At 37.8% G+C, this 27,255-nt stretch overlaps 1 protein-coding gene across 3 annotated transcripts in view; it reads right to left on the bottom strand.

The window, feature by feature from the left end:
- Positions 1–27,255, bottom strand: part of GAREM1 (GRB2 associated regulator of MAPK1 subtype 1) — a 205,662-nt gene that overhangs the window by 146,258 nt on the left and 32,149 nt on the right. The window lies entirely within an intron of this gene.

Below are 27,255 nucleotides of genomic sequence, written 5' to 3'. Positions count from 1 at the left end.
TGGAAAATCCAGAAGAAATGGATATATTCCTAGACATATACAATCTGCCAAGACTGAATCAGGAAGAAATCAAAACCTGAACAGACTAATAACAAGTAATGAGATCAAAGCCATAATAAAAGTCTCCTAGTAAATAAAAGCCCAGGACCTGAGGGCTTCACTGCTGAATTCTAACAAACATTTAAAAAGAACTAATACCAATCATACTCAAACTGTTCTGAAAAAAAAGAAAAATAGAGGAAAAGGGAATACTTCCCAACTCATTCTACGAGGTCAGTGTTACCCTGATACCCAAACCAGACAAAGGCACACCAAAACAAACAAACAAAAAAACTACAGGGCATTATCTCTGATGAATATTGATGCAGAAAATCCTCAATAAAATACTAGCAAACTAAATTCAACAATATACTGAAAAGCTCATTCATCAAAGCCAAGGGGGATTTATCCCAGGGATGCAAGGACAGTTCAACACACAGAAATCAATCCATGTGACACATCATATCAACAGAATGAAGGACAAAAACCATATGGTCATTTTATTGATGCTGAAAAATCATTCGATAGAGCTCAACATCCCTTCATGATAAAAACCCTCAAAAAACTGGGTATACAAGGAACATATCTCAACATCATAAAGCCATATATGACAGACCCACAGCTAGCATGCTACTGAATGGGGCAAAACTGAAAGCCTTTCCTCTAGAATCTGGAACACAAGTATGTCCATTGTCACCACTGTTATTCAACATAGTACTGGAAGTCCTAACTAGAACAATCACACAAGAGAACACAAGAGAAAGAAATAAAGAGCATCCAAATTGGAAAGGAAAAAGTCAAATGGTCCTTGTTTGCAGATGATATATGATTTTATATCCAGAAAAAACTAAAGACTCCACCAAAAAATTATTAGAACTGATAAACAAATTTGGTAAAGTTCCAGGATACAAAATCAACAAACAAAAATCAACAGCATTTCTATATGCCAACAGTGAACAATCTGAAAAATAAATCAAAAAAGCAATCACTTACAATAAAATTAAATACCTAGAAATTAACTTAACCAAAGAAGTAAAACATCTCTACAATGAAAACTATAACACACTGAGGAAAGAAATGAAAAGGACACAAAAAAATGAAAAGATATTCCCTGTTCATGGATTTGAAGAATCAATGTTGTTAAAATGTCCATACTACTCAAAGCAATCTACAGATTCCACACAATCCGTACCAAAATACCAATGTCATTCTTCACAGAAACGGAAAAACAATCATAAAATTTATATGGAACCACAAAAGACCCAGAATAACCAAAGCTATCCTGAGCAAAAGAACAAACTGGAGGCATCACATTACCTGACTTCAAATTATGTTAATACTACAGAGCCATAGTAACTAAAACAGCATAGTACTGGCATAAAAACAGACATATAGAACAATGGAACAGGACAGAGAACTCAGAATCAAATCCACACACCTACAATTAACTCATTTTTGACAAAGGCTCCAAGAACATGCACTGGGGGAAAGACAGTCTCTTCAATAAACAGTGCTGGGAAAACTAGATATCCATACGCAGAAGAATGAAACTAGACCCCTATCTCTTGCCATATACAAAATTCAAATCAGAATGGATTAAAGACTAAAATCTAAGACCTCAAACTATGAAACTACTAAAAGAAAACACTGAGGAAACTCTCCAGGACACTGGACTAGAGATTTGTTGAGTGATACTCCACAAGCACCGGCAACCAAAGCAAAAATGGACAAATGAGGTCACATAAAGTAAAAAGGCTTTGTGCACAGCAAAGAAAAGAATCATTGAAGTGAAGACAACCCACAGAATAGGAGAAAATATTTGCAAACTCCTCATCTGACAAGGGATTAATAACCAGAATATATAAGGAGCTCAAACAACTCTATAGGAAAAAAATTTAATAATTGAATTTAAAAATGGGCAAAATATTTGAATGGACATTTCTCAGAAGATATACAAATGGCAAACAGGTATATGAAAAAGTGCTCAACATCACTGATCATCAGAGAAATGCAAATCAAAACTACAATGAAATATCATTTCACCCAAATTAAAATGGCTTTTATCCAAAGTCAAGCAATAACAAATGCCGGCAAGGACATGGGAAAAAGGGAACCCTCATACACTGCTGGTAGTAATGTAAATTAGTACAACCACTTTGGAGAACAGTTTGGAGGTTCCTCAAAAAACTAAAATTAGAGCTAACATATGATCTAGCAATCCCACTGCTGAGTATAGATAGAAAACAAAGAAAATCAGTATAACAAGGAGGTATTTACACCCCCATGTTTGTTGCAGCTCTGTTCATCACAGCCAAGATGCGGAAGCAACCTAAGCATCCGTCCATCAGCAGATGAATGGATAAAGAAAATGTGGTACTTATAGACAATGGAGTACTATTTAGCCGTCAAAAAGAATGAGATCCTGTCATCTACAAGAACATGGGTGCTACTGCAGGTCATTATGTTAAGTGAAGTAAGCCAGGCACAGAAAGACAAACATCGCATGTTCTCACTTATCTGTGGGATCTAAAAATCGAAACAACTGAACTCATGAAGACAGCACATAGAAGGATGGTTACAAGAGGTTGGGAAAGGTAGTGGGGGTGGGAGGAAGGTGGGGATGGTTAATGGGCACACACAAAAAAAGTTAAAAAGAATAAGACCCTCTTTATAGAACAACAGGGGGACTACAGTCAACAATATTAATAATTTAATTATACATTAAAAAATAACTAAAAGTATAATTAGATTATTTGTAACACAAAGGACAAATGCTTGAGGAGATAGATACCCAATTTTTCATGTGATTATTATACACTGCATGCCTGTACCAAAATATCTCATGTAGCCTATAAATATATACACCTACTATGTAACCACAAAATTAAAAAAAAAAAGAATATGAAAAACTTTCTACCCCATTCCAACTCTCCATCAACTTAATAAAATGAGAATATTTTCTTCCATCTCATATTTTTCAATATTTCCATTTCAATATTTTCTAGATGCAAAAGGAAAGTAGATAAAGTGTCTAAAAACACCAAGGAGACTAAAATAGAATAATCACATACATATAATACAGCAACGCATGTTCTTTTCCCCCTTGTGAGACAGTCAAAATTAGAGACTTCCTTCTTGCTATGCTTACAGAGTTCCCTGATGAGTCTCAGATGTCCATGGTGTCAAAGTCCATGAGCCAAAGTCAACGGCTCCTGGTTGCTGTGTACTGTAAACACCCTCTGTTCATCCCACACACCTTGCTCTGCTCTAGGGCTCAACTCCACCTCACTATGGAATAGCCACATACTGTTCGTTTGCTTGTCTTCTACATACGAAATGGGAATAACAGACTCACTCCAAAGGGTAAGGTGAGCATGACATAAAATCACCAAGAATTAACTCAGTGAAGTAAAAGGGAAAGAAACCTGTATCCTCAAATCACTTTAAGCATGATGATACTTTAACAAGTAACCTCTCAATTGAGAGGTTAAGGTCTTTCCTACCTGCCCCAGAGGTTGAAATCCATACCAAGTATCATAATACAACAGAACCAGTAAGATCGAACTTGGGGTTTCAGAAGAGACAAGGGGAAAGAAATGAGTGGGGTTCTCGTTCATTCAATGCAACAGTGGCTCTTAAGGCCACAGATGGAAAACATATTGTAAGCTTGAGAGATGCTAACACTGCAACTCTCAAGACCAATAATCAGCATCAGTAGACAGAAATGAAGAGAAGGATAATGTGTTAGTTTTGTAATATTGTGCAACAAGTTACCACAATAGCAGCTTAAATATAGTCAGATGTCTAGCACTCCAAGGCTGGGCTCTCCACTCAGGCTGAAATCAGTGTCAGCTGGCTGCTTTCTCATCTGGAATTCAGGGTCCTCTTCTAAGCCCATTCCTGTTGGCAGAATTCTGCTGTAGTTGTTAAGGCTGAAGTCCCTGTCCTTTTGCTGGGTATTCACTGAAAACTGCTCTTGATTCCTATTCTCAGGTCCTTGCCCAGTGGCCCCATCCCCTTCTCAGCACCAGACCAGAAAACCTGTCTCATGCTAAATCCCTCTCAGGCTTCAAACATCTCTGACTTTCTCTTCTGTGACCAGCTAGGGAAATCTCTTGCATTCAAAAGGGCTTGCCTGATTAGGTTGGGCCACCAAGATAGTCTCCCTGCATGGATAATAAGCTGAACGCTTGTGTTCTCCCAAAGTGAGAAATCCTGACTTCTAGGGGGATGGTATGAGGAGGTGGGGCATCTGGGAAGTAAGTAGGTCATGAGGGTAGAGCCTCATAGGTAAGATTAGTGAAGGGACCCCAGGCACGTCTCTCATTCTCTCCCTGCCACGTGATACAAGGAGAGGTCAGCAGCCTGCAATCTGCAAGAGGGCCCTCACCAGAACCTGACCATACTGGCACCGTGATCCTGGAATGCCAGTCTCCAGAACTGTGAGAAATACATTTCTGTTGTTTATAAGTCACCTGGTCTATGGGACTTTGTTATGGCAGCCTGAACTAAGACACTAGGTTCAACCAATTAGGGACGCTAATTACATTTGTAAAATTTAAATCCCCTTTTGCCATACACATAACATAATCTAGCATAACATCAGGGGATGAGTACAAGGGAGCCATTTCAGAATTCTGCCTATCACACATGCTAATACAGGAAGAAAGCTCGTTATTTCAGTACAGACTAGATACAGAACTGAAGAGAATGACAGGTCAAGTGCTGTGTTTATACAGTACCTTTCAAAAAGACTTCATGGGTAAAAAGTGACCAAAACCCATTTTATACTTTGAGCTATTACGATACAAAAGCAGTTGTCACCTCGCCTAACGTGAGTGGAAGAGCCACATAACAGTACAGCCTACTTCATTCACATTGCCACTAGGCCAAAAGAGCACACTCCGCAGGCTCTGGAGATAAACAGAATCTTAAACTCAGATAAATTTAATTGAGAAATAAATGCAGCCAAAACCTATTAGTCTTTAAGAATAAAGTTTGAAATAATTTTCAACAATTTCACTTGGCTTTTTCAAGTTAATGGAGCATAATTATCATAGCTTTAAATAGTTTCAAAATTATTACTCTAACTGTCACGCTGAGGTCTTGGGACTTCCTCTCTTTTCTCCTCTGACTGTACTTTTCAACCCTACATAGGAAGGGGAAAGAAGAAAGGGAAGTCTTTCTGTTTTTTTGCCTAAAGAACTATATTAGGGACCAGAAAATATTTAAAAACAGAAAAAAAAAAAAAAAAACCCTGCTGGCCACTGATACTGAGGGAAATGGGCGCCATGATTTAAACTCCAATGCCATCTCCACCTCCTGGGATGCAGCTAATGGTTTCAATTGCTGCTGGGCACTGACTCCCTTACTTTATGGACTCACTTTTCCCGACCCTGAACTGCCACCCTGGGGCACTCATCCATCCAAATGACCACCACTGGGAAACCATATACCCATAGGGAAGTTTGTAAAAAAACGTTTCCGTTTAATTTGCAAAGAACAGAATCCCGGCTGACGCAGTGGCTCATGCCTGTATTCCAATGTTTCAGGAGGCCAAGGCAGGAGGACAGCTTGAGTCCAGGAGTTTGAGACCAGCCTGGGCAACGTAGTGAGATGCCCTTCTCTTCAAAAATGGAAGGAAAAAAAAAAAAAAGAATCCCAAAACTGGATGCAAGAGAGTCACATAGTACTTAACTGCATTGGTTTAATAAACATGAACATTCTCTGCTGTGGCTCTGTCTTCGTTACGGAGAATTCAACAACCTTGGGGCACCTAAGACTGTTCTCACTTATACAGCAGCTGGAGTTCCTTCCTCAGCATCTGCGCTGGATCTACCTATTTAGAGTAACATTTATAAATATACCCAGGGAGATACAGAGAGGACATAAACTCAAGTCCCATTCAGAGTCCTTCGGATGGAGGGCAATTATGAAACGGCCAGTGAAACTGTATTAAGCTTCACTAATCCTGATAGCTGTTGTATAATATTTAAAGTTATATACATAATTGTCAAGCACAGGCCCAGTAAGTTACTTAACCCACTTCCCTCATCAACACAATGCAGATATTAATAATAATAGTGTCTACTTTGTAAGGTTGTAGGCTGGATTAAATGTGTGTATAAATGCAAAGCACTTGGACCAGGCACCTGGTATACAGTAAGCACTCAATTAAGCAGGGTAAATTGATTGTCATTGTTCTAACTCATTGTCTCTCAGGTCCATTCTCTTCTGCACATCCCCTCTGTTCTAGGCCTAATAAGGGTCCCAGCAGCTCCCAGCTGATTACATTCTAATACCCATCTAAACTGGTTCCCATTCTAGAGCTATGAGAACCTTCCTAATGCCAATCTGCTCACATCATTCTCCTGCTTTGAAACCTTCAATGGCTCTTTACTACTCTAACAAAAAAGTCCAAATGCCATGGGTGCAGCAACCCTTTAGGACCCAGCCACAGCAGTAACACTGGTATCGTATACCAGAAGGCAGAATCAAAGAAAAGTGCACAGATAAAGACCAGCACAGCTCCAGGGGCTATCTCAGGCCTCCATGGTTTTTTTTCTCAGGCTTATTCTGTTGCCTAGAAAGCCCTTCCCCTATAGTTACCCAAGCTAGAAATTGGAGAGTCTCCTCTGTCATATTTGCAAGAGATCTGTTTTTCCTTCCCTTCTTAACAGTCTCCTTAATGCTTAGGATACTCCCAAATCTACATAAAACCTTCCCAAGCTAGACACAAGTTACCTTTCCAGCACATCATCCTCTTCCAGCAGGTGATACAAAAAACTACCTAAGGTTCTCGGAAGTACAAACCTTAAAGCTTCTGCCCCTCTGTACACACTTCCCTCTGCCTAAAATTATCCTTTCTCCGACTTCTAATTCCCATTCCCAGTGAAACCTTTGCTGGCATACCTTCCATCTTCCATCCAATAGATGGAACTGATTCCTTCCCTTCACTTCCTTGGCCCTGGTACACCTCTTCCCCAGGGTTCTTGTAACTGCAGTGACATTTCATATTTGTAGGTCTGCCTTCCACACTAGCCTGAGAGCTCAAGGTCTTAGCAACTCCAGTACTTAATAATGATGCTTAATGTATGTTTCCTGGATTAAGTTTCCTGTGTAACTGGCATTATGCTGTCATTTTCCATTCTCCAAATTCAGGATGAGAGCTTTACTAAGGAACACTATTTATTACAGAATAGAATTTTTTGGAAGAAAGGTTTTCTTGTATCATTACAAAGGGATTTTATTAGTATACTATCCAAAACTTTAAGGCTAAAAATTCCTGGCTTAGGCAATTAGAAACAACATATGTAAAAATTTGGGCTAATCATATGAGGTTGGAGTTTTTTAAAGCAACAATTTTGAGTGGAACAAGAACAAATTTGGAATCACAGAAATTTAGAACTAGAAGGTTGCTTGGAGAAACTAAAGGTCAGGTGCTTTCCTTTTATAATTAAGGAAATATGTACAAGGTCCCTTATCAGTCAGTGGCAATAGCAAGACTAGAACTCGGCCTCCTGCTTCTTGGTCTCAAACATTATACCATCTGAGAGGGAAAACTAAATCGCCTAATCTATAAAATAAATAAGATACTCAAATTTCATATGAGCACATACACATTGACCTAAATTGTGTATCTCAATGTAATATCAAAGCAAACCCAGCCCAGGGGAACACAGTGAAGCAACAGAGAGATGGGCCAGCTTTGAAGTCCAAGGGCAGAGTTAGAATTCCAGTGGGCCACTAGCGGTGTGCTCCTGATTAAACTGCTCGCGGGCAGTCTTCTCGTCTGCAATGTGAGAACAGTACTTCTTTCAGAAACTGTTGTGAGAATTAAATGAGAACATCAATGAGAGCATTCTGCAAATCATAAATGTTACATGAGTGCCAGATATTAATAAAATAAAACATAAAATAGGTACTAGTTTACATTGTATTTTAGTTCGCACTGAAAAATACATTCACGTGTGAATGTGAAAACTAGTCACGACTTCATTATTCTGTTTATCCTTAAATCTTTCTCTTGTTTTGATGCTGGCCTTTGCTCTGTTCAAGAGAATTATACCAGCTCCAAGGTAAGAAAAAGAAAGGGATATTAGGTCTTATTTGATTATGCAATAATTCAGGTTTTTCTTAGACTCTGTTGTCAGTGACAAAATAGAAATAGCTCTTTAAAATCATCACAAGTATAATACCACCTTACAACTGTGTGACACAGGTAGCTGCTTATGTATTCAAACAGACTACAGGTCTCATACAAGCTTAATGTCAGTGAGGTGCAGAATCTTTAAGTTGCAAGGAGCATTAAGGATCATCTAAATCTTACATTCCTTTAAATGACAAATTATAGTATTTTATACTTCAACACACAAGTTAATTATTTCATATGTTAGACCTGATTATAGCGTATAGATATCTATTAAGAAATGGAGCTGGGCATGGTGGCTCACACCTGTAATTCTAGCACTTTGGGAGGCTGAAGTGGGAGGATCACTTGAGCCCAAGAGTCTAAGATGTGCCTGGGCAACATAGGGAGACCCCGTCTCTACAAAAAAATTTAAAAATTAGCTGGGTGTGGTGGTACATGCCTGTGGCCCCAGCTCCTCAAGAGGCTGGGGTGAGAGGATCGCTTGAGCCCAGGACATAGATGCTGCAGTGAGCTCAGATCATGCTGAGGGAAAAAAAAAAAAAAAAAGCAAATATCTCACAGGAGTACTTCCATATGCTAAAATCTATGATGAATTAAACTCAACATAAATGCGTAGCCTGTGACACTGAAGTATAAATAGAAGTTTTATAAAAAATTTTTGACAGTTATTTCTCCATTGGATATTAAATCTCACTGATCTTTTTTATACTTGTGCAAACACAGTTACATAAATGTATGATCACTCAGTATAATTTCCACTTGAGATTCCATTTTTAGAAAGGAAACCACAGTTACTTATGATGATAAAGTAAGATAAGATATTAGGATAAGATAAAAGTCAAAGGCAAGAGAAAAGAAAGAATCATGACTATATCCCAGGTTACAAATCAGTATTGCACGTGTTTTGGTTAACATAAATCAATTTACCAGGGTCTAATATATTTCAAACCAACAAGGCAAAAAACAAACAAACAACAAAAAAGAAACTGCATTCTGAAATAGCATTAACTATATCAAGATACTGTATATATTTGGAACCAGATGAGGTCATTTTCTCTCAGCATACATATTCACATGTATTAAATAAAATTTTAAAAATAAAGCTTTAAGCATGGCTTTATATTGCTATCAACATACATATAAATAGAACTTGTGAACATCAGATGTTTTACTCACTTTCCTTTGTGAAACATCCTTATAACATTCTCTTAATTCAGCATGTTGTCAAATAGTACTTATTAAGCACTATTCTCAGTAAATGAAACAGAACAGTCCCTTGTTCTGTGTTGTAATTTGGCACAGACAACATCCACAGAGGCCAGCCCTCCAAAGGGTATATCAAACTGTTCTAAAGAAAGATCACAACAGTAAGGCCCAAGAAAAAGGCACTTAAAATTCTGTACCAGTCCCAATTCAGTGTTTGTGATTGAGTAAAGGGTCAACCAAATGATCACTTGGCTCCTCCCCTCCACTATTTTTATCTCAATGGGTTGGGCATATGTTAATTTGTTATTACTCACTTAACTATTCTACTACAAATGTGCTTAGTATTTTCTACATACTTCGCTTTTAAACCCTATTAACTCAGCAGCTCCCACTTTAAAAATATATATTTTTTCCACATTAATGACAGGAAACACAGTTAACCAATTTACTAAACCATTACTGTGGCACAAAATTTTATCTGGAGACATTTCCTATTAACTACTGGGAAGATTTCTTTAAGAAAGGTCCTACCATTTTTAAGTAAAAATTATCTTTTAAGGTAAACAGTGATTCCAAGTGTTTTCATAAACATTGTGGGAAAAGATCTTCCTCCATAGTCTGCTAACTGATCAGTTCCTGGAAAGTCTCTTAGTGGCCACAAGAATTTGTTTTGTGCTCTGTACTACCTTGTAACTTAGAACAGAGAAACAGGGGTTGGAGACACAAAAGAGAAAGTAATGTGCATAAAAGAACCAAGAAATGAAGAATAGTGTGAGATAAAATGCTAATTTTGAGGCTCAGCGCTAATTTTGTGTCCAAGACTGTAAGTCAACAAATGTTGAGTGAAGGCTCGTACCCTACCTCCTAAGAACACAGCCAAACAAAGATATGTTGAACAGTAAGTCGGACTCATACGGATTTCTCTTTTGCAAGAAATATGCCTTTTCATCTAATCTAAGTAGCTCTTGAACTGTTTCTCTTTTTTCAGTTCTTTGTGAGAAGGAAAACAGTTGTTCAGCCTTCTTTTCATGACTATTTTTTACCTATTCAGACAGTTAAGTGGTCTCTTAAACTTTTCTTCAAATTAGAGATTCACAACTCCTTTACCCTTTCCTCATTCATGGACCTTATTTTTAATAAATAAGATTATTTCTACTGCTCTTCTCTGAATTTTCTCCAGTTTTAATTCTGTTTGTTTGTTTCTTTGTTTGTTCTGAGACAGAATCTTATTCTGTCGCCCAGGCTGGAGTGCAGTGGTGTGATCTCGGCTCACTGCAACCTCTGCCTCCCAGGTTCAAGCAATTCTCTTGCCTCAGCCTCATGGGTTGCTGGCATCACAGGCACCCACCACCACACCCGCCTAGTTTTTGGTATTTTCAGTAGAGATGGGGTTTCACCGTGTGAGCCAGGATAGTCTCGATCTCCTGACCTGGTGATCCGCCCACCTCAGCCTCCCAAAGTGCTGGGATTACAGGCGTGAGCCACCGCGCCCAGCCTCTTTCTTTGATTCTAGAGTCTGAAAGAGAAAATAGGATGTTTGACTAATGGCCTGGCTAACAGGCAGGATTATTTTCCTATTCTTAAAAATTATATTATTTTATTGACATTAAAATAGGAATCCAGGATCTAAGGTAAAAGATACACATGACAGAAATTCTGGCTTCAGCTTATGCTTCACTCTACTATATACAGATCTGTTCTTTCAGTTTCCATTTTCTACTTCATGTATTTCAATTGTACATCTCCATGTACATCTTCAAATGTATTACTACCATTTTTTCTATAGAAATTCCTCTTCCACCTCTACTTAAGTGTTTTCACAATTCAATCAACTCCACCAATTTAATATTACTTGACTAGCTAATGGGCTTGTTAACCTTTGTAACCTTCAGGAAGGTTACAAAATTTCTCAAACTTGCAAATATAAGTTTTTCAATCATTTGTATTCATAAGCTTATCAAACTGTTTTAACAATTTTCCTCCAGGTGGCTGCTCTATATCTTAAAGATCACTGCATTTTTAATGGCATTATATTTTTTAAAAAGATGATTTCCTTTTCCTCTTACATAATCTACCACCATTTTTAGAACTCTCCATATAATACACTTTCCCTCCAGACATAGGCATATTTTTTCCTGCACTTTTACTTCAATTTTATAGGATCCCCTTCTTTCCCTTTATTCATGCTACTGTGTGTTGGAAGTTTTTTGAGACCTAAGAAATTTTAATCCATTCTATTCCTAAATTTGTTTTACTCTCGTTGTCCCAACTTCCCATGGTAGTTTCTGGGATCTCCAACTTTTGAGAGCCATACACATTTGCACTGCAAATCAATAAAAGAGATATCAAATGAACTAAGATAGGGACTTTTCACTGGGGAAGTTATATTGCAAAGGAAACACCTACATCATTAAGTATGCTCAGTAGCTACCATTTACTGAGCAGCAATTATTTTCCAGGAAACATACTAAGTGTTTAATAGTCAACAGGTATGTAAGTTATTCTTCCCAAATTTATAGATGAGAAAAACTTAAGTTCAAAGAGGTGAGGTAACCAGCCCCAAATCATTCTGTTAATAAATAACAGAGCTGGAGAGAGAACCAGGAATGTCTGCCTCCCTGAGTTTGACATGGAAATTGAGAGTTCAATTGTGAAATGATTGCAATGGTGATGTTTGAGGGAGCTGAGGTCTGGTGCAATATCACTACTATCAGAGGCATAGACAGAAAAGCTGATGGCAGCAACATGCTTATCACCCACAAATGCCCATTAAAATTTCTCCTCCAAGGGACTGTATTATTATATTCTGTCACATGATAAAAATCCAAATCAGACACGTGAAGATAAGTGATGCTCTGTGTTTAAATTAAGCATCTAACCTTGGAGAGAAAAACTGGCATTAAACTCAGACAACTAAAATGACTCAAATATTTCCAATTTTCCTTCCAACCATAAAAAATGTGACCTTTCAAAAAATGCCACATCATTTATGGGTATATTAAAGCTATATTTTCTAAATCTGAAAGTTAAAATTTCTTAGGTCTCAAAAAACTTTCAACACACAATAGCATCAATAAAGGGAAAGAAAGGGATCCTATGCAATTTAAGCAAAAGTGCATGAAAAAATATGACTATGTCTGGAGGGAAAGTGTATTATATGGAGAGTTCTAAAAATGGTGGTAGATTATGTAAGAGGAAAAGGAAATCATCTTTTTAAAAAATATAATGCCATTAAAAATGCAGTGATCTTTAAGATATAGAGCAGCCACCTGGAGGAAAATTGTTAAAACAGTTTGACAAGCTTATGAACAAAAATGGTTAAAAAACTTATATTTGCAAGTTTGATAAATTTTGTAACCTTCCTGACGGACACACACCATTAGACGCTTTAATTATTATAAGCTAGAAACTTAAACATGGTATTGTAAAAGACAGCTTTTGCGAGTTCTGTCTAGTTTACCCTTTAACCATTGATAGGGTATGGATCTGAGTCCTTGCCCTAATCTCACACAGAATTGTGATCCCCAGTGTTGGACGTGGGACCGGGTGGGAGGTGACTGGATCATGGGGGCGGTTTCTCATGAATGGTTTAGCATCACTCTCTGTGGCTGGGACAGTGAGTGAGTTCTAATAAGATCTGGTTGTTTAAAAGTGTGCAGCACCGCTCCCCTCTCTTCTTCCTCCTGCTCCAGCCATGTGAGATACCTCACTACCCTTTGCCTTCTGCCATGATTTTAAGTTTCCTGAGGCCTCCCCAGAAACTGATGCTTCTATGCTTCCTATACTGCCACAGATCCGTGAACCAATTAAACCTCTTTCTCAAATAAATTACTTAAGTCTCAAGTATTTCTTTATAGAAATGCAAGAACAGACTGATACAACCATTAAATGTCACTCTTATCCTCAGACACAACGTGTAATACTAAATGCTTCAACTCTCCAGACACAGTTGATTGGCTCAAGAATGAATATGTGGAATCATCTTCCATCTTTTCGGTTCCTTGTTTTAGTCCTTTGCTGCATTCTTGCCCTTGAATTCCTTGATACTATCGTCTGCAAAGCCCTAGCAAAATTTTCGTATCTTTTGTATCATCTGCAAAGCCCTAGCAAAATTTACAGTTTCAAAAATGCTTATAGAATGAATTTATGTTTCTTTATATACTACCCTCTCCTCTCAAAAAACAACTCTCTAAAGACTTGCAATGACACCTTCCTTTTATGGGGGAGGGGAAATGGGCAAGATAAGTTTCAGAGTCTCTATCGTCCATATTAACTTTTATTATCTCCATCGATCAATGGGAAATGCCCTGTCTCAAATTTTGATTCATTGTTGGACCGCTTTTACATCAATAACAACTTAATAAAATTATTTGTCATTCTACACTATGAGAGATTTATTTCTCCTAGATCTTCCCAGTGATATTCTAAATCATTTTAGTAATTTTGGAGTCAATGATCCTTTGGATCAGGGATCCAAAAAGGATCAAAAGTCACTTAGGATTATTTCTATCGTAAGAATCAAATAGAGATAGTTCAAAGAAGAACTTCAGCATTCTGGGTAATGTCCACCTCCCAGAATCACTATTGTTAATACTCAGTAACCAAGCCTAAATCTTTCTAACAAAACAAATCCTTTATTCCATTGTAGCCATAGTCACCTTAAAGGAGACGCTGCATGCCATTCTGAATTCTGTTGCTACCACAATATTTTTGAACTCCACAACACAGTACTTCAAATACTAAAAGAGAATTCAAGCTGTGAAGCTATGAATTGAGAAAAGCCAGAAAGTGCTTCAGCTTGCCGGCTGTATTTCCGGCTTAGGTGCTTGATACCATTTTAATCTATGCTGATAAAAGACACTTTACTCCTTTAATGAAAAGCACTAATCCAACTAAAGGTGAACTTTAATTCTAAATGAACAGCCTTTCTATCTCATGCCTTCCTGGTGCAGAGGAGGAATGACATTCTTCAATCTTAATTGCTGTTGGCCTACAGTATGCATGTAAGATAGAAAAACAAGAAAACAAAAACAAAACACAGTTGAATACTCAGCCACTTTCTGCACTGCAAAGACTGGTAAACAAGTTCAAAAAATACTAGAAACCATGGCTTGTCATGGACAACCGAGTAACATGAAACTGAAGGACGTGATAAAACAATTTGGTTTCAAACACCATGTCACTGTGCTATATTTTCATTTGAACACTGAAACAGTTGTTTGCTGAGTGGGATCAAAGCGAAGGGTGGTAAGTGGAAGAAACAATGAACACTGAAGTACAACTCTGCAGGCTGTCAGACCCAGAAAACAGACCAAAGACAAAATCATGGCAGAGAATGCTGGTATTTCAGGGTATCTCAGAAATAGGAAAACCAACCTTTAGAACACTCTCTTACCAAATCAATCAACTTATCACAAATGAATGGCATATACAAACACACTGACAGGTATGAAGGGAGCTGTCCCTAGTCGTTTTGGAAATAGTATTTCTGACTTCATGCTGTAATACAAAGAAAAAAAGACCTGTACACAAATACTGTACTCTAGTTGCTCAACTTGTTTCTCACAAGAGTATGGATTCACAAACTCTCTCTCTATATATAATAGAATTGACACATAAACAAATATATTGGAAGGAAGAGAGCCTCAGTCTGGAGACTACAGCGTCTTAAGGATTCTTCCTTAAGAGATACAGGACACCTCACCCTGTTTCTCCACTGAATGCAATTATAAACCACGAAGAGAGTGCATGGGGCAGCATTCTGAGGACTCTAAAAAGTAAGGAGCAGCCAGGAGAAGAAGAGGACATGAATTTGATATAGCATCACATTAGGGTCTTCAAGCAATCCACAAGCAATGACAGTGGCAGTAACAGCTAAGCAGGTCCCTAAAAATCCTCTCTGACTAGAGAAATTGTGTTTCCAAGAGTATGGGGCAAATCACTGTTAATTTTTAAATCTCTGTACTCTCGCCACTTGCCCTGGAAATGCAATTGTGGGGAGTGCAGGGCAGAGAGGAAAAGCTAAAGTTTTGACTTTCTGGCCAGAAGACTGGGAAGGGGATTTCAGAGAGCTAGAAAATGTCAGGTATATCACAGAGAAGGGAGCTCAACAGAGTGATCCTATAAATTTGAGTATGAATCCCTTTGTAAGAAAGCTTTGCATGCCTGGATCTGACCGTAAACAACTTGTCAAATGCTTTAAGAACTGAACTGCAGTACAGACCACTACCCAAGACCAAGACTGGTTACTGGGTGATGTACACAGAGGTCAGTTCTGATATATAGAGAAAAGTCAGTAAATTTGAGGATAAGTAAATATAAATTATCCAATATGAAAAACATTAAAACATGACTTAAGGGGAAAAAATGAATAGATCCTCAGGATACTATCGAATAATACCAAATGGTCTAATATTCATGTTATGAGAGTCCAGAAGGAAAAGAGAGTATGGTACTAAAAAAGAAAATAAAGAAAGGCCAGGCATGGTGGCTCACGCCTGTAATCTCAGCACTTTGGGAGGGCGAGGCAGGAGGATCACGAGGTCTGGAGTTCAAGACCAGCCTGGCCAAAACAGTGAAATCCCCTCTCTACTAAAAACGCAAACATTAGCCAGGTGTGGTGGTGCATGACTGTAATCCCAGCTACTGGGGAGGCTGAGGCAGGAGAATTGCTTGAACCCAGGAGGTGGAGGTTGCAGTGAGCCGAGATCATGCCACTGCACTCCAATCTGGGTGACAGAGCAAGACTCCATCTCAAAAATAAACAAATAAATAAAGGAATAATGGCTAAAAACTCTAGAAATCTAGTGAAAGACATAAATTCACAGATTCAAAAATGTCAGCAAATACCAAACCGGGTAAGCTTAAAGAAATCCATGCCCTTACACATCACAATGAAATTGGTCAACACTGAAGACAAAGGAAAAAGTCCTGAAAGCAACCTGATTAAAACAACAACTACCTATAGAAAAAATGGGATTCAATTGACTGTTGATTTTTCATCAAAAATAAAAAATCATGGAGGTCAAAAGGAACTGCAACATTTTTCAAGTCCTAAAAGAACTGTCAACCCAGAATTCTATACCCAGTGAAAATATTCTTGACAAATGAAGGTGAAATAGACATTCCCATGTGAAGAAAAACTAAGAGAAATATCTGTTGTCAGCAGATCTGCCCTAAAATAAATGCTTTAAAAGTCCTACAAACAGAGGGAAATGGTAACAGAAGGAAACTAGACACATCAGGAATGAAGGAAGAACAATAGAAACAGTAAATATCTGTGTAAATACCACAGACTATTCTTTTCTTAATTTCTTTAAAATAAGTATGATGGTTCAAACGAAAAACTCTAACTGTCTTTTGGGATTTTCAGTGTCTTATGGGATACTACTAAAGCAGTGATTAGAAAGAAAGTTATAACATTAAATGCTTTCATTATAAAAGCAGAAAGGACTCAAATCAATCTAAACTTCCACTTTAAGCAACTGGATAAAAAGAACAGAATAACTTGAAAGCAATCCAAAAGAAAGAAGAACACAAATAAAAGAAAAATGTTTTAAAGAGTTTAGAAATGAGAGCAAACATCAATAAATGTTTAAAACAGAAAAACAATAGACACAAATCAATAAATCTAAAGATCATTCTCTGAGAAGATCAACAAAAGTGATAAATGGCTGGACTGACGAAGAACAAAAGAGAAGAGATAAAAATTATCAATATTAGAAAAGAGGGAATGTCACTACTGATCTAACAGACATGAAAAGGATAACAAGGTAGCACTAAGAACAACTCTACACATATAAATTCAACAATTTAGATAAACTAGACCAATTTCCTGAAAATCACAAACTACCAAACTCACTGAAGAAGACAAAGATAACTTGAATAGTCTCCTATTAATGAAATTAAATTTGTAGTGAGACAACTTTCCTCAAAAAGAGAAATCCCAAAGCCAAGACAGTTTTATTGGCAAATTCTACCAAACATTTAAAGAAGAAATAACACCAATTCTATAAGATCTCTTCAGGAAAATAAAAGACAAGGGGATACTTCCTAACTCATTCTATGGGGCCAGCATTACCATGTTACCAAAACCAGACAAAAAGAGTACAGGAGGCCGGGCGCGGTGGCTCAAGCCTGTAATCCCAGCACTTTGGGAGGCCGAGACGGGCGGATCACGAGGTCAGGAGATCGAGACCATCCTGGCTAACACGGTGAAACCCTGTCTCTACTAAAAAAATACAAAAAACTAGCCGGGTGAGGTGGCGGGCGCCTGTAGTCCCAGCTACTTGGGAGGCTGAGGCAGGAAAATGGCGTAAACCCGGGAGGCGGAGCTTGCAGTGAGCTGAGATCCGGCCACTGCACTCCAGCCTGGGCGACAGAGCGAGACTCCGTCTCAAAAAAAAAGAGTACAGGAAAAGACAATTACACACCAATATCCCTCATAAACCCAAAAGTAAAAATCCTCAACAAAATATTAACATCAATATATCAATGCCAACTGAAATTTAGCCCAGGAATTCAGTGTTTGAAATGGTTCAATTGAACATCAGTTAATTTAATTAACCACATTAACAGGCCCCCCCCAAAAAAAAAGCTCACACAGGATCATATTAGTGGATGTAGAAAAAACATTTCACACAACCCAACATACCTTTATGATTAAAAAAAACCAAAAAACTTTAACTAGGAAGAGAGGAGAATCTTTCTAACCTGATAAAAGACATCTACAAAAACCCCACAATAACATCATACTTTCTGGTGAAAGAATATATGTTTTCCCCCTAAAATCAAGAACAAGGAAAGGATACCCACTCTTACCACTCTTATTCAACACAATATTAGAAGTTCTAACCATTGCAATTAAGGACAAAAAAGAAATTAAAAACATATAGATTAGAAAGGAAAATATAAAATTGTCCCCATTTTCAGAAAACATAAATATCTACATAGAAAATCCTTTAAAATCTACTTTTTAAGTTCCTGGAACTAATGAGTAAAATTAGCAAAGCTGAAGAGTATCAATCCAATTCACAAAAGTCAATCACATTTCTCTATCTTAGCAATAAACAATTGGAAACAAATTTTAAAATACAATACCATTTATATAGTTCAAAAAAGTATAAATCTAATAAAATATGTACAGAATCTGTATGCTGAAAATGACAAAATCTTTGAGAGAAATCAAAAGAAGATGTAAAGAAATGAAGAAACAGCATGTTCATGGATTGGATGCTCACTATAGTTAAGACATCAGTCTGTCCAAAATGGTTATAGAATTAATACAATTAAAATCTTGGCAGGATTTTTTTGTAGATACAAACTGATTCTAATATTTATAGGGAAAGGCAAAGGAATCACAATTGTCAAAGTGATTTTTAATCACAAGAATAAAATTGGAAGATTCACACTATATAAGACTGAACTATAATCAAGACTGTGTTGTACTGGTGAATGGAGAGAGACACAGATCAACACAGCAGAATAGAGAATCCAAAAATAGATCCACCCAAATACAGCCAATCAGTTTTTGACAATGAAAGCCAGCTTCTCACTGTTGAAAAAAGAAGTTCCAAATACGAAAAGGAGGACTATTAAAAAGAAACTTGTTGTGTTAGGTATCAGTTATATAGTATGAACTCCTGAGTTCCTACACAGACAGATGGATCCAGAATAAAATGTATAGGTGTGTGTGGACATTTGTTATTAGATATACATATATTTCCTAACTGTGAGCTTCTAGAAGCCTAGGGCTGTCACTAGTAGTAACAAGCACACCTAGTACCCGGATCTTTAAAAAAGGAGGGCTCCTTGGAGAGGTCACTGATTCCAAGCCTAGGGCAGGAGCATCTTGTAATGTGTCAGAAAGTAAGAAAATACTTTTTTTAGAAAAGATGGAGGCACGTTGGAGGACCCAAAAGCCAAAATCAGAGTTCCCTATGGCCAAAGCTAGAACAATTTGAGCAACAAGTTTAATAGGAATAATACTAGATTATAAACCAAAAGAATAAAATATCCATGACTCATACTGATATAAATTAATAATACAAATAAGGAAATAAATATGGGAGAAGATAAATCTTCCTTACAGAAGAATTCCAATTAGTAAACATAGAAGGAAAGAGGGAAACAGAAAATCACCATCAGAATGCCACTATCATACTGCTGCAGGCAAGATCCACAGGTGAATGCTAAAATGAGTGGGCAAAGGTTTAAGCAGGAACAGGATAGATACACATTTCCAAGTAACTCTCTCCAAATATTTATTAACTATAAAGACAGCAGTAGTAACTTTATAATAGAGAACTCTGGCAGAGACCACTCTAATCAATAAGGAAAGTTAACATCACCAGTAATGAGCTATACTGACATCACGTATCCCTAAACACAATGCACTGGGAAGAGCACATCATCTCATCTCTGCATGTTTTCCCTCTCAGATCCTTCCCAATAATGCACAACCTCAACACAATCAAGATAAAACATTGGACAAATCCAAACTGAATGCCACTCTACAAAATAAATACCAGAATTCTTCAAAAGTGTCAAGATCAATAAAGACAAGGAAACTGAGGGGCTATCAAAAATTTAAAAAGCCAAAGGAGACAGGACAGCTGAATGCAATGTGGGATACTAGATTGAATCTTGGGTTAAAAAAAAAAAAAAAACAGCAGTGAAAAAACTCATACAATCAAATGAAGTCAACAGTTTACTTAGTACTAATGAATGAATGCTAATCTTACAGTTTTGATAACTATACTACAGTATTTAGGGGAAGATGGGTTAAGGGAATATAGGAAAACTCTATTTTTCTAATTCCTTTAAGTCTAAAATTATTTCAAAATAAAAAGTTGAAAAAACAAGTTTTATTTTTAACATTAATTAATTGGCTGTCTGAATACTAGATCACATTTGTCTGCAGAACAACTGTACATCACTGGTAGATTTTCTAAGATATCTCACAAAAATTTTTAGGCCAACAAGGAGGTTTTTTTTAATAATGGGAGAAACCAGTATAGGTGTAACAATAAAAATGAAAAATGGTGACACAGAATAAAAATTAGGGTTTTAGGAAATGTTGTTATATGATAAAAAGTAGTAAATTAAAAGAGGAGAAAGATGTTGCTGTCGAGGTAAAAACCCACGCAATCTCTGAACAGTTACTATGGCTAATTTCACACATAGAATCTGGGAGGGGTGAAAGGCAAGTGAGAAGTATTCATGTTTGAATTCCTAGAGTGTGCCAGGCAGTTTTAAGTGGCTTTGGCGCATAATCTTAGCTAATCTTATTACCTTGTAAGAAAGGTTATTACTAGCCCTGCTTTACAAGTAAAAAAATTGCACCCAAGGTCTCCTAGTTAAGCAGTAGAACTGAGTTTCAATCTCAAGTCAAAGTTTAAGGTCTCTTCTCTCTATTGACTGCATCTGATGAAAACTGAGAGTAATTTTCCTCTGGTAAAGGGCACAACTTAGAGGCTAGCAGGAAAAATAAAATATATCAAAGAGGATGAGTAAAAAATATATGATTAAAGATGGTATACGGTAGAACTAATTAAGTTGTTAAATGATAAAGGGAAGACAATGGTGGAAGAGGTTTTAGATGAGCGCTCTCCTCACAAAAATTTCAGAGTTGGGGAAATATGAAAAGCGATGTAAGAAACGCAGCACAGAACCAACCTGTAGACCTCTGAAGGTCAAGTAAGTTAAAGGGAAACAGGCAGAACATAGAGCCATTACAGTCACACTCTTGAATTTATTTCAGCTCTAGTTTACCAGTTGTGTGTGTGTATGACTTGCAACATCTTATCCACAAGAAAAATAATTACAAGAGGACATATATTTATCTATATTCTTCTAACCTAAAAGAAACACTTCATATTAGCAGCTGTAACTTTAATTCTGGGTAAAAGGTTATAAAATTAGAAGCCAGCCCTCTGTTGCTAAATACCAACGTTCTTTCTTACAGTTAACCTGACGAAGCAGCTAAAGTCAAATGTCATTTCTGCAAGTTTAAACAACTTCATTATTAGGAGTGTTTAAGCGTATCGCCTTATTTGTACCAACAATTTCCCTTGAATTTCATTTTAAAATTAAAGGTAGGATAACAGTTTAAGAAAAACCCATTATTCTGATTACGCATTTTCAAACCTAAAATGGACAAAATCTCAAGTGTGAGAGATTTATTTATTCTGAATATGTAACTGGGAGGTACTGAAAGGACACAGATTTTGTAGATGGAGAAACAGTTTCAAATCCTAGACTCCTTTTTCAAATCCTTACCTCCTTACTTATTAGCTGGGGGACCTTAATCAAGCCTTATCTTTTGAGTCAATAAATGTGCAGCCCACTTTAAAGGTCATCATGGAAATAAATGAGAAATAACTCATATAAATCCCAATCCAGCACCTGTAGAGAGAGAGCCTTTAATACGGGTAGAGAAAAAGTAACTATATCACGTTCTTAATTTTACACCTGGATTTCGACCATTATAATGACATACAATCATTAAAATGATGAAAGTGACAAATGGGCAACTAGCAAGTATAACCAAGCAAAGCAATGTGTTATAGTGAAAATAGCACCAGACAGAGCCAGGAGACGTGGCCTTTAGCTGTTACTTCACGTGTGACTCAGCAATGACCTTGAGAGGACTACAGTAGCTCCTATGCTTGCTTTCTCCTGCTGTTCTTTTTGCCATAGGAAGGGGATGGGATGGGATCATCTCAGGGCTTCCTTCTAGCTACAGAATCCTGAGAGTTCAACCTACTATTCTGTGCTGGGTGCTTGAGAAAGACAGCAGTGAGCAATGCTGTAAAAACTGCAACTGAAATTAGTTCTAAAGAAAAGGAAAAGGGAGAAGACAACCGATAGTCTGCACACTTGAGGGGTTATCGCAAGATCTTCAGTGTCTAGAATTCCATGACCATCGGAAACTGACTTTCTAGAGGGGTTAAAGGTAAAGAAGAAAATGAGCAGCAGGGACAATGAACAACAAGGATGATGATTAAATCCTGAAACAGGCAGCCAAACCGAATACCCCGAGAAAGTCAAGGCAGATCCACCTCTGAATGTGGAGACAGATTTACCTACAGACGGCAAACCAGGGAGCTTTCAAACACAAGAAAATGGGAGGAAAAAAATGACATTTCAGTGGTGGTCTATATTTTCTTCTTAAAAAATCCCACATAGACAATAGCAAATATAAGTTTTTTTTGTTTTTTTTTTTCTTTTTGAGACAGAGTCTCGCTCTATCATCCAGCCTGGAGTGCAGTGGCGTGATCTCGGCTTGCTGCAAGCTCCGCCTCCTGGGTTCATGACTACAGGCGCCCGCCACCACGCCCGGCTACTTTTTTGTATTTTTAGTAAAGACGGGGTTTCACCGTGTTAGCCAGGATGGTCTCGATCTCCTGACCTCGTGATCCACCCACCTCAGCCTCCCAAAGTGCTGGGATTACAGGCGTGAGCCACCGCACCCGGCCGGCAAATATAAGTTTTAAAGAATGTTTCCTTTTTAAATTATTTTAAATTATTTACAATTTGCTGTTACTCAGTTTCTGTGCTCCTCACATTCTTAAATTAGGCAAACTGAGCTTACCTTTAAGCAGCATTTTCATGACTCTCATGATGTTCCATCAAAAAACAGTAGAACTGATCTCGTTAAAATGGTAAACTAATGTCCAAAAGTCCAAAATAACCAAACCCCAGCACCTCTAAAGTCTAAGATAAAAAACAACTGCTTGAACAAATTACTGCTTTCACCAAGAGTATGAGGAACTAAACATGTACCTTCCCCCAGTTCTATATTCTTTCTTTCTTACTTGGAAAGGAACGAACTTCAGCTGCCATTCCTACTCCAAGTAAAACAATAAGGCAGAGAGAAGGCCTACGATATACAACTAAATAAAAGACAAAAATAAACCGGCTTTATCTGGCAGAGCGGGTCTGTTTGCTATGATCTAAAGCTAGACTCCCATGCCAGCCACCAGCCCTGTGAATTGATGGCTTCCATCCGTGAACTTCCTTTCACAGGTCGTGTTAAGCCCTCACACTTTCCTCACCTTGGCCATCTGCCTGGCTTGCGTGGCTCCTGTGATGACAGCTAGAGCTCCTCCACATGGCCCCTTCTGCCCTAGAGGCAGATGAACCCACTGTCAAACTGACTGTTCCCCTTGGGAGGCTGTGAGCCACAGGAACTAACTGCTGCTGAGGACAGGGGTTAGTGACAATGACAGCCTTCCTTTCTTTCCAGACCTTGCAGCAAAGGTGAGTCAAGAACAAATGCATGTCAAATCCTCATCGTGATAATTACACTTAAATATGGAAGCAAGAAACTTGGGCTGATTTATAAGTTTATAATGGAACTTATCTTTTACTTCTTTGGGAATTACCCAACTGCTGAATCTCAGTTTTCTTATCTATAAAATGAAATCTATAATATTACCTTACAAGATTGCTTTCAAGATATAGGACTGCCAAGAAACATTTAAGGGAATTGTCACTGAAATAAGTAGTTAGCCCCTCAAGGTGACAAATCTGAAGGCACCATGTCTGCTAAGCAAGAGCCCTAGGAACTGGAGGAAGATGGGAAGGGATGAGAACAGAAGTAGCACAGCTTTCATTCCTATCCCCCACACATCCTCCCATGAGGAACAGTGACTCATTTCAGTAAGGACTCTGGTGGTGACATGCAGGTGGAGGGGGCGTGTTATATACTGATCCTCAATCTCACCCTCACCCCGCTGCTCTAATTGTGAACAGGTGTCACTGCCTTTATTGAGTCAATACTATTATTTGCAAGACCTGGAGCTTAAACAGCATAATTGCAGAGGATCCTCAAGACAGACATCAAGACCGAGGCTCTGAAGGCTTGCTGGGCACTGAAATGTCGGTCAATAGAATTCTAAGGCCCACTTTCTTCACCTATCATTACAACTTCAGTTATTTAACATGAAGAATTATAGAGAAAAGAAAGAAGAGTTCTCTCTCAAAAGAACACACATGGAAGGAAAAACCAGAATTAGGTGACAATAAGAACCTCAGTTCTACTGCCAGGCTGACATCAGATAAGCACAGAAAGAGCCCAAAGCAGGCACATTTTGTATAAGGAGAAACTTCCTGTGATTGCTTTGCTTAAGTCAATTTACTTCTGATAAGGTGATGCTCCAGGGGGTTTGTCCAGCCCTATTCAACCTCTCCAACTCAAGAGAACCTAGCAGACTGACAGCCCTGCAGGTTGGACCTCATCGTGGGCCATTTCTAGACCAAAGATATTGACAAAACACCTGAAATGCTTTGGTTAGAAAGTAACAGAGTGACCGAGTAAGCCTTTTTTTTTTCTTTCTTTAAAAAGCACTTTTTAAAAAGTGGGGTTATTTCTGGTAAGAATACAAGAGGTCATTGATTGACATAGCTAAGTAAGGGCAATGTTGGGTACTGAGCCTCAGCATCCATCATTCCCAACCATCCCCTCTGTCTCCATCAGCCACCAACCTCCATTCTGACACACACACACTCTCTTACAAAAACGGTCACACAAACAAATGACCTTTATTTACACTCAGGGACGGTTCTAGTGAATGAAGGTGAATGAAGGTGCAAGCGCTGCCTCCCATTCCTCATCCCCCAGTCCCAAGAGTCAGCTCTAGAAATTTCATCTTTGCCTAGTCCCTTAGGACCAGCGTGGGCACTCTTGCAGCACAGTTTCTGCACATCTGTTCCATTCTCCTCTCTCTGGTGGCTGGCCTCTTCTGTTCATACATTGTTCCCTAATTCCTGATGATTTTAGGCATTTATTTGATTGTTTATTAGCTTATTTAACACAAATAGCACTTACCAGTACATCAAGCAATGTTTTAAAGACTCCACAGATATTAACTCATTAAATCCAAAAGTCTTGATATGGAAACTATCATCCTTACTTTTTTTTAGTTGGAGAAAGTGAGGCAATTAAATAACTTGCTTAAGATCACACGGCTTCTATATGACTCTAATAGGTTTTGGGAACCTCTCTATCACATGTTATTATAGCTTCAGATCCCAAGGCTATTGATATGTCCTAGTTCAAATTCTCAAGAGAGAATTAACCAGCCAGCCCTGCTTAATTAGTATACTGTCTGTACTCTGTTACCATTACTAATAATTAACACAAGCACATTCAGAAAATGTAATAGTGAGCCTTTAGTAAAAGGTGATGAAGTGAAGAAATCTCAGCCTTTGATTTGGCTTCTTCCTTTAAGATTACAATACTAAGTTTTGATTCTACAATGAATCTCCAAAATTGGAATGTATCCTACAATCATTGCCGAGCAGGTGGCGGTTGTGCTGTATCCTCATTGCCTGTGCATACCCACAGAACTTACAGAACGAGTGTCAGCAGCTTGGAAGAAAATTCTGTAGACAACAGTGGCATTCCTAAGAAATGCTGTATCAATGATGCTCTTGATGGCACAGAGGACCATATTGTGTGGAAATACATGGACATCTGCAGCTGCGTGGAAAAGCAATGCAGAACTCCTCAACTGTGAATGGAAAGAAGTCTTAGAAATACCTTCATTTATTTCACATATACATTTTTGTCTTTATGAGCCCAAGAGTAAAAATCTGTGTCTACATAAGTCTCAAAGAGTTTAACAAGTATACGATTTTAAGTGATTAAGAAGCACCATTTTATGACATCTTTTTCTTTCTTAGCTGTATATATAAAAAATAGTGCCTCTCACAAGTGATGCTTAAGATTTAATAAAAGATAGAAGTTAGTATCATACCTAACAGTTGACTCAGAGACTTAAAAGACATCAAGACTCTAGTTCCTATGTTTTTTTCGAGAGAGAAAAAGTCCGAGAAAGCCTAGAGGGACAGAAGCAAATTATCAGATAATATACATTTAAAGATATGGAAGACAATGTATACTTTAAGAATACTTAACAATTTTTTTTCTAAAATTCATTTAAGAATCTGGGTTCTATGTGGACTAGCGGCCAAAGTCCAATAACAACATCTAGCGTAAAATGGGAATAGCAACAATACTGAACTCAGCTGCAGTTGTTATGAGGACTAAATAATCCATCTAAAGAAAGAATATTGCTTGATACAGAGTAAATATTCAATATATGTGAGCTACTCCTAGTAGCCAACAATCAGGAAAACACAGCTTTTGAAAAGAAAAATGAAAGTAGCAGGTAAGTAAAGCTGAAACATACTATATTCAAGTGCATGACTAAAACTCTTTCCAAGATTGTGTTCTCCATTTACTGACTACGCACCCAGACACAAACATCTTTTAAACATACAGAAGCCTTCTCTTATATCCAGAAACAAAAGCAGCCCGACTGCTGCTTTATTTCCCCGTTTCAGTCATCAGATCCAAATCTGAAAGGGCTCCTTCTTCAAACACAAGCCAACCCACACGGCAAATCTCTCCACATAGAGGCTACCCTCCCAACCCCGCACAGAAAGAAAAGTGCTCTTAGAGTCAGCTGGAGAAACAATGTGCCAATATTTTTGCTTGCATTCCAAAATACAGCAAACTTCCTGTCCCTGATGCAACCTACCGAGTCCCTTGGAAGGTCACTGTAACAGAACTTGAAGCAATTCCTAACAACCCCCAGAATACAACACTGTGCAGCTGAAAGCTACTTCCATCCATATTCAAGGCAGGTGCAAATCGCAATTTTTTTTACAGAAAAAAAAATCCCTCTGAAGTGCTAGAAGCAGCTTTGCCAAATACTAAGCTAAATTACTGAGCTGTTACATGAAAAATATTATTGATCTATCATTTTAAAATAAAATTTATATTGAAAATCTGTTGTTCTACTTTGCACTAAGTAAACTATTTTATGGCTTGATACAATGCTCACTGC

This window comes from Trachypithecus francoisi, unplaced genomic scaffold, assembly GCF_009764315.1.
Source record: "Trachypithecus francoisi isolate TF-2019V2 unplaced genomic scaffold, Tfra_2.0 Lachesis_group19, whole genome shotgun sequence".
Classification (NCBI taxonomy): domain Eukaryota; kingdom Metazoa; phylum Chordata; class Mammalia; order Primates; family Cercopithecidae; genus Trachypithecus; species Trachypithecus francoisi.
This window is presented reverse-complemented; position numbering and strand designations above follow the sequence as displayed.